Source organism: Peromyscus californicus, unplaced genomic scaffold (genome assembly GCF_007827085.1).
Source record: "Peromyscus californicus insignis strain IS unplaced genomic scaffold, ASM782708v3 Scaffold_8__1_contigs__length_139910024, whole genome shotgun sequence".
Classification (NCBI taxonomy): domain Eukaryota; kingdom Metazoa; phylum Chordata; class Mammalia; order Rodentia; family Cricetidae; genus Peromyscus; species Peromyscus californicus.
In genome coordinates, this window is record NW_026294606.1 from 100,934,271 (window position 1) to 100,944,850 (window position 10,580).

Below are 10,580 nucleotides of genomic sequence, written 5' to 3' on the forward strand. Positions count from 1 at the left end.
GAGGGATGTATTAGAGCAGCAGGCTTCTACGGAAGGCTGTTGTCTTCAGCTAAAGGCCAGCAAACTGTGGCTAAATTTGGCCCTTGTCATGTTTTCATAAAGTTTTATTGAAAAAAACAGCTATGCACACTCATTTACATCACAGCCCCAACTTCCTTTAAGCTACAGTGGCAGAACTGAGTCACTGTGATGGAGACCACAAAATGGCCCATCGAGTCTGGAATGTTTATTATTACCTGGCCCTTCAAAGAAAGCCTAATTAATCCATCTTAGGCTAAATTCCTCCAGAAGCAGAACTTGAGATGATGATTTGGGTGCAAGTGACTTATCGAGGAAATGCTACTGAGAGAAACCAGTGAGGGAGAGGGGGAAGGGAAACAGAAAAAGAAAGCAGACAAAGTAAGGTCATAGTTTCATGCTCTTAAAGTTCCCCAGTCCAATCCCAAGAGCACCACCAGGTCTCTGCCAGGCAAAGACACTTGAGCAGTCTGGGAAGAAGGTAGCAGTGCATGTTAAAAGATCAAAGCCCACAAAGCTGGGGCATCTCAGGGCCTGGAGGGGACCAGGAAGAACTCAGACGGGGTTTGCCCTGGGTGTTTGTACTTGTTCCCTTTAATGAAGCTTGTCAGGTAGGAGTCAGGGTGCCAAGCACTTCAGGCTATTACAGTGTATGCTCCTTGTCACCCTCCTGGAAGCGGGAAGTAGGTAATGTTCACTTTGTATCTGAGAAGTAAATGAGATCATGCTGGCCAGGTGCTGGATACCAATCTCACATGCTGGGGATGCCTGTGAACAGGAAACCTTGTAGAGAACAGACCAATTTTACTCAGGGGTCTCTGCAGTTGGGTTGGCATTATACAAAGCCCACCATAGTTTTGGTTGGAATACCACTTGGGGAACAAAGACCAGATGTGAGCATCTGTCCAGCCAACTGGAGTCTGAAATGCTGAGTGGTGTTACAGGGGTTGAGCTGGACCTCTTCTCCAGCTAAGACTGACCCTCAAGTCCAGACTTGGGAGAAAACAATGACAGGCTGGCACTGCTGGGCAAAGTCAAACAGCTAGTACCTAGCACATCTGAGACCTGCAAAGCAAGGCAAAGCCATTAGAGCGTAAAGCCAACTGCCAGCAGGCCTCGACGCCAAAGACAAAGGGTAGGTTGACTTCCTGGGTACTACCTTTATGGAGGACACCCAGTGGTACCTCATTGCTGTGATTGACTCTCTGTCTCTCCAGCACTATCTGGTTTATCCAGGAAGCCTGATGATGCAAGGGGTCTTCAGTTTATATCCACCTGCTCTTGGTGGCTGGGTCCCCAAAGAATCTATTTATTATTTTCTTTTGGTCCCGAGCCCAGAAGCATCTAGCTTTTATCCTTTAAGACTACAAGCCCCACCCCCAAACACACAGCACAGTTCCTCAAGCTCTGCCACTCAAAGCTGCATTCCCTTAGTCCAACCTCCTGGGAGAAAGAGGGTGCAATACATTAAGTCACCAACACCTTTGTGTGAATTTTCTAATCAGATTCTTCCCTCTGCATCAGCCAGGTGTTAAGAAAGTCCCAAGCACTGAGATGGGAGGTTACCGAAAAGAGATGGGAATGGGGGTTGGGGGGAGCACAGAGCAGAAGCCATTCCTGGTCAGTCTGATGCTCTGGAGAACATCTGGAAAGGGCCAGAGACCCTTCGAAAGCTCTTTTACAACCAGCCACTCTCCAGGCGTAGAGAAAACAGTGGCTTCTCCTGTGGTGTTTTTTGTCCACTGTCCCTGGGGATCTGCTTTCAAGTGCGGAGGTGGGGATGACAGGGTAACAAATGTGCTGGTGTGCAGGGAAGCCACGCCCCCGGCCAGCAGCAGGCTGCTGCAGGACACTGGCCTCAGGGTTCACATCAGGCCATTGAAAAGCAAGTCCAGGTGGGTTCTGCCTATCTTCCCCTCCCTAGCCCATACCTGGCACATGATGCCCTGTGGGGTCCATCTGCCCTGCTTCTGAGGTCCCTCTCCGTGATCATCAGGGTATTATCATTATCATCCAACTTAGACATAGTACCCCGTTAATAAACTGAGCAACACTCACGTCTTACCAAGGACTTAGTCTCCACCAGCCACTATGTATGCTTGCCATAGCCACTATTCGCCAAGCAAGCCAGGCTCCATGGCAAAGCCTGACGTTCATTAATTACAGAGCTGTTATCCAACTCAGACTTAGGCATGAGAGAGCAGGGAGTGGAGAAGTTGGTGACATTCAAAGCCACGGGGCAGGACACACAGGTCTGCCTGGCTCTGAAGCTGGTTTCTCTGCTGCCTTCCACAACAGTCTGCCTCTCCCTGTCTCAAAATCACCCTGTAAGGTCAGAGAAGGACCCCAGTTTTTCCAGTGGGGTGATGATAAAGGAGTAGCGCTCTGAGAGTGAGGGTCCTGGTCCGCGTAAGCACGGCTGAGAAATGGTGGTGGCGCGCTTTGCTGGTGCCCCACCCACAAGCAACGAGCTGGAGCCACCCTGCCTGCCGGGAAAACATGCATGATTCTGACTGCTTCGGAAACCATTGTCCTAGCTTGGAGGCCTGGGCTCTGATGCATGGTGAGAGATGGATTCAGTCTGAAGAAATGTCTTCGCGGCCTCTAAAAGTCCAAGACAGGATCTTGCATGCCAGAAGGAAGGCTCCCAGGGACACCTGTAAGGAGGGAGAAGACTGTGGACAGAGGAAGAAACCAAGAGGAAGTCTGGTCTCTTCCTGATCCCAACGGGGACTCTGCCTCATGAGGCGAGGGGCGAGGCCTTAACCTCTCATATCTGTCAATCATTTGCTATGGGCTTTCCTGCATGGGAGGTGGGAAGGGCATTTTGGGCTAAGTGACAATTCCCTAGAGAATAGTACAGCTGCAAGCTTCAGCTCCCAACATGCACAGCAGCTGGGGGATGCTGGCAGCTGTTGAAGGACCTGGGCAGGATGCCATAGGCATCTGCTGGGAGCAGGGGACTCAGAAGGCAGGATCATCACCTACTGACTTCAACTGCTGCAAAAGTCCGTGCGCATTCCTTCCCTCTTTCCCTTCTTTGGTGCAGATCTTGTAGCCCTGGGTCAGCTGGGCTCAAGTTTCTGGCTCTTGTATCTGGCCATCAGCAGTCACAGCCCGATTTAAAGGGCACAGGAAGCATCCAGTTTGAACTCTTCCAAGCTGGGGCCTGCTCACCCCCAACCCCTTCCGGCAGTCTGTCTGTGAGGGGATTCCCAGTGACGCACTCAGGAAGGCAGCACAGAGCAGCGGCCCCAAGCCAGGCCTGGGGATCATGAATGAGGGCAGAGACACAGCCAGGCTGTTCCTCCTCACCAGCCGGAGCTGCGGCCCCCAGCCGGGCCAGCAGCTGCCCTCCTGAGGCAGCCCAGGCAGGCTCAATGCCCAGCCCTCGATGGCCAAGAGCCGAGCTGGCCAGGTCCACACGGGAGGTCATTTCTATAGCTTCCAGAGCGGACCTGGCTCCACGTGCTCTAACCTCCTCATCCTCCATTCTTCTGGGCTACTTGATTTGTTCTATGATTATTCCCTAAGCACAGATGGGCCACAAACTGAGAGCTGGGGAAGGATAAAGAATAGCACGCACGCAAGGTCTTTTCCTCCGTTCCGGGTCAGGAGGACTAAGAGCAGGGCACAGTGTGCTCTTAAAGTGTCTCCTGGGCAAGGAAACTGGATTCCTCTGTTTTTTCATAGGTCTGATTTTCCTCCAGGGTCGCCACCCTACAGCGGGGACATAGTTTAAACCTGCCAGCTATGCTACTTGCCAACTCATCCACCTTAAGAAGAGCCTTTCTCCATTGGGGAGGTTAGAGATGTGGAATTGAAGGCCACGGTACCTTCAACTTTGGAGCAGTCTCTGCTCTCCCCGTGGAGGGGAGGCCACTGGAGGGACCTCAAAGCAAAGAGCAACTCCAAAGTAAGAGGGTAGGCCCAGCACTGCCACGCCTCAAGGTTTTGGATTCCCAAACTTGCTTCTCCCACTCAGAACCCTCCTCCAAGCTCTGAACCTACCACGTCCTCCTGCCTGGTCCACTCTTCCCATCAAACAGTATCTTCATCAAAAACCCATATGCCATTGTTGTGTATGGGATTGATTAAACAACAGAAGTTTATTTCTCCACACTCTGGAGACTGGGAAATCTAAAATCAACGTGTCAGTGGATACGGTGTCTTCTGGGAACCCTCGTCCTGGTTTGCAGGTGACTCTCTTACGTCCTCATGTGGCAGAGAAGAAAGAGTGTGTCCCCCACATTATCTTATGAGGACATTAATCCCCTTCATAGGGCTTTTAGCTTCCTGACCTCATCACCTCCCCAAATCCCAACCTCCAAACAGGAAGCAGGAAGGGATGAGGTTCAACACAAGAGTTTTTAAAGGGTCATCAATGTTTATTCCACAGCAGACTAATTCAGAGTGAGCTCAAACTCAACACATCCAATGTGACTAGGGCTCTCCCTCCCAAACAGGGCCACCCAGTAGGCCTCTCCATCCCAGAAGGCCACACTAATGGGGGTGTTTCCCTCTTCCTCAGCCTCTGATGCCCAGTTCAGTGCTAGTTCCCATTTGCTGCCCAAACAGATCCTGACTCCTTCGGCTCATAGCCATGAGCCCTCCCCAAGTCCAAGGCATAGCTGCTCCCCGAGACAACAGAGGGGGTCATCTATAGGTTCCACTTATGCTGCTCTCTTGTCATCCCCTGGGAGTCAGAGGAGCCTTTACAAAGGTAACTCCCTTGTTACTTCTGACAGAGAACCCTTGGACAATTTCCAGTCCTCTAGGCTCTGGTCCTACCTTTCTCTCTAGGATCACTGTCTCTATGGTTGCCACATACTCCATGACCCAACTGCAGTCTAGTCTCTCTGACTCACCTGCGTCTATTCCTGAATGGGGCCTCTGTGCCCAGGTTCAAATTGCCAGAGTCCTCACACCTCCCTTCTAGTTAATTCACTCTCAGGGAAGCTTGTAGGTTTGAGCTCAGGTCAAATCCCCGCCACACACCATTCGTTCAGTAGTCTGGTTTGATCAGCGTCTCCTCCGCTGGACTCTTATCTGTTTATTCCTTGAGATAGCATTGCACTTTTGGCCTGCGCTGTCCTCAGACTCATAATTCTCCTACCTCAGCCTCCCAGGTTGTGGGATTACAGTCAAGCTCCCATAGGACTTTAACTTCCTGAAGGGAATAACAATCTCTGCTTTATTAACCTAAATTAAACTCTGAAGGTCTAGTACATTGCCTGGCACAATGTAGATGGTAACTAAATACTTTTCGTATTGCCTGAATGAATAAAATCTTAAATGAGCTATTGGAATAAGTGAAACGTAGCCCTTATCTTTTAGTGACCCGTTCTAATATCCCTGTTGCATCCTGGGGAATTCTGGAAGTGGGACACTAACCCTCTAGGGACCCTTTTTCCATCCTGGGTATACAGGTCCAAAATCCCAGCCACCAGGAAGTTCCATTCTGGCAGGAAGTGGAACAAATTTGTTTGCAAATCAAGCCAGGGGCTCCTAGCCAGGTCCCTGGGCAGAGCCAAGCCAGCCTCACGCTAGTCCACAGATTCAGGTTCTCTCACTATCGTGTTTCCTTTTGTCTTGGCCTGGGCGTTGCCTTCATCTGCCCCTCTGCCCCTCTTCACTCTCTCCTGGTCTGGAGGGAAGTTCTCAGCTTCAGCCCAAGGCAGACAGACAGGCTCTCCAGACTGACAAGGTGAGTCAGTGGGCCTGGGGTCCAGCAGTTCTGAGAGCCTGCCCAGAAGAAAGAACAAGGGGCCCTCTCTGCTCTGTGCTGGTCACTGCAGACAACAGTCCTTCCATGTGGTTTCTCCTAGAGTTTCCTGCCTGGATAAAAAGGAGGCTTGGAGAGATTACTGATGATCAAGATTATTTAGGAGATTGTCAGCTGACTATGACCTACAAACCAAATATAGACCACTACATGGTGGGGTGAATGTTTTATTAATACAGATCTGTGTTCTTTTGTTTACTCATTTGCCTATGGCTATTTTTGTGCTACAGTGATAGAATCCCTATAATTCAAAAAGCCAAATAAATACATATATACACACACATATGTATACATATATGTGTATACATTTATGTATGTGTATATAATCTAACCCTTTACATTTTTTTTTTATGATTTGTGTGTATGTCTGTGTGTCTGTGTGTGGCTATGTGCACTCGAGTGCAGTGCCTGCTGAGGCCACAAGAGGGCATTGTTTCTCCTGTAGCTGACAATACAGGAAATTGTGAACTGCCCAACATGGGTCTTGGGAACTGAATTCAGGTCCTCTGCTAGATCAGTAAGCATGCCTAACCATTGAGTCATCTCTCCCTTGATCAAGGAATCCTTGCCCAGTTCACCATAGACCACATCCACTGGCTACATGAAGGGCAGGAACCCATTTAACCTCTAACCCAGTCTCTGCAAGAGCAACAAGTGCTCTTAACTGCTGAGCCATCTCCCCCATCCTTAAAAAAACCAAGCCAACCCCTATTTCAGCTCCTGCTTTTTATACTTGGCCTTAATGCATCAGAGTAATTTGACCTACGTTTCCAGCGAGCGTGTTCCACTGCTTGTTGAGCTGTTTGGCATGGGAATGGTTCCCATAAAAATGTCAGCTTAATCCGACTCATCCCTGAGGAACTTGGACCAAGAGTCCCCATCTTCTGGGGAAATGGATTCTATGGGTTTTGAGGTTGGTGACTGTTTATGAGAACAGGCGCTCCTCATTAGAGGGAAAAGTAGAGTCAGATGAGGACCTGTGATGTGTGACCCTGCCGGGGGCTCTAAGAGAAAGGAGAGAGAGGCTTTGGTTCCTAAATGTCCCCCAATTCCAGCTCCCTGAAGACAGATGTTCTCTTCCTAGATCACCTGGCCTTTTGGGGTTGTGTTAAAAAAGAACAGGGAGAAAGAAAGCGGCCGTGAGAGGACTCCATTGCTAGGTGTGTATTGACTCACGTAACTAAAAGGTCCTAATGTACTTCTCAGCTTGATCCAGCAGCTCGAATGATGTTGCCTGTGACCCCGTGTTTTTTGGTGCCTCGATCCTGTCTTATGTAAGGATGGCTTGATCCCCAGTCTCTACTTTTTGTCCTCTCTCATCTATGGCCACTTTAGAGTCTTCAAGGTGGCTGCAGCAGTTCCAGACCTCACAACTTCATGCCGACCTGCACTCTGGGAGGCAGTCCGGGCAGCTCTTCCCATTTTGGGATTGACACCTTGCCCGTGATCTCCAAAGCAGTGACTTGGACTGGTGGAGATAAATGTGCTGTTGAGATAAAGCTCCCCATTGCTTGCTTCAGTTTTCCCACTCTCAATAACATCTGCTTTTATGATCCAGGTCCTGCGATGTTCGTCCCACACGTTACCGCCCCTAAAACTCATAAAGCCTTCCAAGGCACTTACCAGGGCAATCTCCATTTTATTAACAAGGAAATCAGAGCTCAGAGATAGTGGCCACCTTACCCGGGGTCACACAGCTAGCACCTAACAGTGCCACCGGTATCCAGGAGTCAAAAATGGCCTGTGAAATTCAGGACCCTGAGCGCCTGACCCCTGTGTGCCTGCCTTTTACAGCAGAGGCCACTTCATAGTCACCGACCCCACCCTATTGCTGCTCTTCCGCTACTTGTCACTGTCCTCTGACCAAGGTCCCTTGCACACGGGGAGATGTTTTTTTTTGCCCAAAGATCCCAAGCTTTAGACTGGGTTACTCAAAAGTCCTGTTCCCCCCTCTGGGTTTCTCTGGACTCTATTCTCATCTCCACCTCGAGCTGTTTCCATGGAAACTGCTGGGCTCCTGTATCCCTTTCATCCCTCTTTCTGGGAAGCAAGGCCAGCTCTCTGGCACCCTGGTAGCCAGGCCTGACCATTATAAAGACCAAAGAGGCAGTATCTGAGAGAAGCATTTGCAGGGAGAGGGCGGAACCAGGACACGCTCCTGAGTTTTCTTTGAAGTGCTCCAGAATAACACCAGGTGCTCTGAGGAGCTCTGCCAATTACTGCAGCCCACTACGGGCTGCAAGGTGTTTGCCATCCCATCTCTGGCATCTCACAGCCACATTCTTCATTTCCTGGGGACCTGGGACAGAGGGCTCATGGGGGAAAATCTGCTTACCATGTCCTTGTGTCAGTGACAGCCCTCAGAGGGGACAGTCAGTGGGATATGTCAGGAGGGATGCAGAAAGCAAGGCCTGATCTGTCCCTTTTGGAGAAGAAAGGACCCAGTCACTGGAGGACTGGTGGACACTGGGAGACACTGCACATGGCACTGGTGGCCTGAGTCTACAAAGTACTTTCTAGATAAATCCCGGGAACATGGCATTTGATATACAAGGACCCTGGTACCCGAATGAGCCAAAGTGACCTCAATACCCGACCCTGCTTAAGTGTGGTTCCTTCTGAGCCTTGGTTTCCTTCTCTTGAAGATGGGTCCGAATCTTTTTTTTTTTTTTTTTTGGTTTTTTGAGACAGGGTTTCTCTGTGTAGCTTTGCGCCTTTCCTGGAACTCACTTGGTAGCCCAGGCTGGCCTCGAACTCACAGAGATCCGCCTGGCTCTGCCTCCCGAGTGCTGGGATTAAAGGTGTGCGCCACCACCGCCCGGCCCGAATCTTAATAGAACATCTGAGAGAGCAGCTGTGCAAGCCAACAGAGTATGATACATTACAACCACTGGTGAAGGCATATACAGACACCAACATCCACCGCTGCCGCCGCCACCGCCGCCGCCACCACCACCACCATCTTTATCATCATAGCTGTTATACAACTCAAACAGAAGGTCCTGGAGAAACAGGATCTCAGACGTTGGAAAATACTTAGGTGTTTCAGCAGGAAAAGCACTGTTTCTGTCATTGACTCTCCTTTGCTTTGACCTTGCTTCACCTTCTGATGCTGGGCAAGGCCATCTAGGCTGCCCCCAGGCCTCCACGCAGCACCAAGTCTGAAAACAGCACACTGTGTCTTCACATGGGCCCCGGACTCCCAAAGTCTGCTCACTTCAATCTGTCTGGGACCACCAGCCTCACAGTGCCCCTTCCCACAGCAGCCCCAGGATCTGGAGAGGTTTGCCAGAAAAGAAAGCATACATGGGCACCCCTTTCGAGTTAGTGGCCTCAGGTGGAAAGAGAGGGCATTCTGGACATGCCAAGCAGGCAGGAGGAGTCTGGCTCCTGGGTTGCCAGGTGTGGGCTAGGGCTAGTCTTTCAGAATATGAAGAAAAGTTCCTCTTAGACCATGTGGTTATCAGTATCCACTTTTCCATTTATCCCCAACCACACACAGGATTCTTGGTGGCAAACCCTTGAGTACATCATTTGTGGTCCTTACCTTGATGTTGTGAGAGGAGCCAGGCACTACCTTGGGTGTTTACAGAGCCAGCAAACAGCTTCTGCCTACAGACCGGAGCTGGGAGGGGCCAGGAGGGAACTCAGAGAAAGGGACTCCGGTGGCAGGTGCCAGAGCCAGGAAGACTGAGCCTAGCGCCTTGGGTGCACCGGAGTCAAAGGCTGCTATTCTGGAAACAGCATCTGCCTCATTTGCCCCTGGACCTCACTTTGGCATTCACCCTCCCAGGAGCCAGTAGCAACTTCACTGGGGGATGCAGGAAGTTAAGCCTTTGATCTGGAATGTTCTCCAAAGGCCTTTGTGTTATGGGCCTAGCTTCCAATTCAGCCATGTTCAGAGGTGGGATTTGAGGAAGGGGAAGTGAATGAGTGAGCGAGCTCTGACGACATTGATGGGTTACTCCATTGATGGTTTAGTAATTGATTACTGGGAGGTGGTAGAAACTGTAGGTAGGCAGGACTATTTGGGAGGCAGCAAGTCACCAGGGTGTCAGTGGGAGGACAAGACAAGCTGTGTCTTGTCCCAGCTAGGCTTCCCTTCTTTCATCTCTTCCCCCCTTTCTCTCTCCCAGTCTCACTTCCTAGCCAGGCTCCCACTATGACATACTGTCTCACCACCACCCATGAGCAATGAACCAAAATGCCCACAGACTAAAACCTCCGAAACCACGAGTCAAAACAAATCTTTTCTCCTCTAACTTGACTTTCTCGGGTGTTTTGTCACAGTGACAGAAAGCTGGCCAATATCCTGATCAAGAAGTCCTTGCCCAGCCCACCAGAGATCACAAGCACTGGCTGCATGCACGAAGGACAGGAACACAAACTTGTTTAACCCTCAGAACAATTCTAAGATACCCACACTCCCATTTTACAGACTAGAAAAGCTGAGACACAAAGAGGCTGTGTAATCCAAACAAGGTTGCAGAGGGTTTATTGGTTTTTTGGTTTGTTTTATTTGATTACTTGTCTGTTGTATTTGGGAGCGGACTCGAGGAGCTTGATTCTAGAGCAATTGTTCTTTAGACCTGAGCCTTCGTTCCTTTTCATAGGCAAGACTCAGGCAAAGGGCCTCAAGCTTGGTCGTTTCTGAGCCCTGGCATCTCAAGGCTAGCTTTTTCTGCCTCTTCTTCCCTAGTCAGTTCCCGTAAATAACTTCAAATACATCGGGCTTGGGCAACACATGAGCCGTTTTGGAACTCGGTCTCTATGTTGC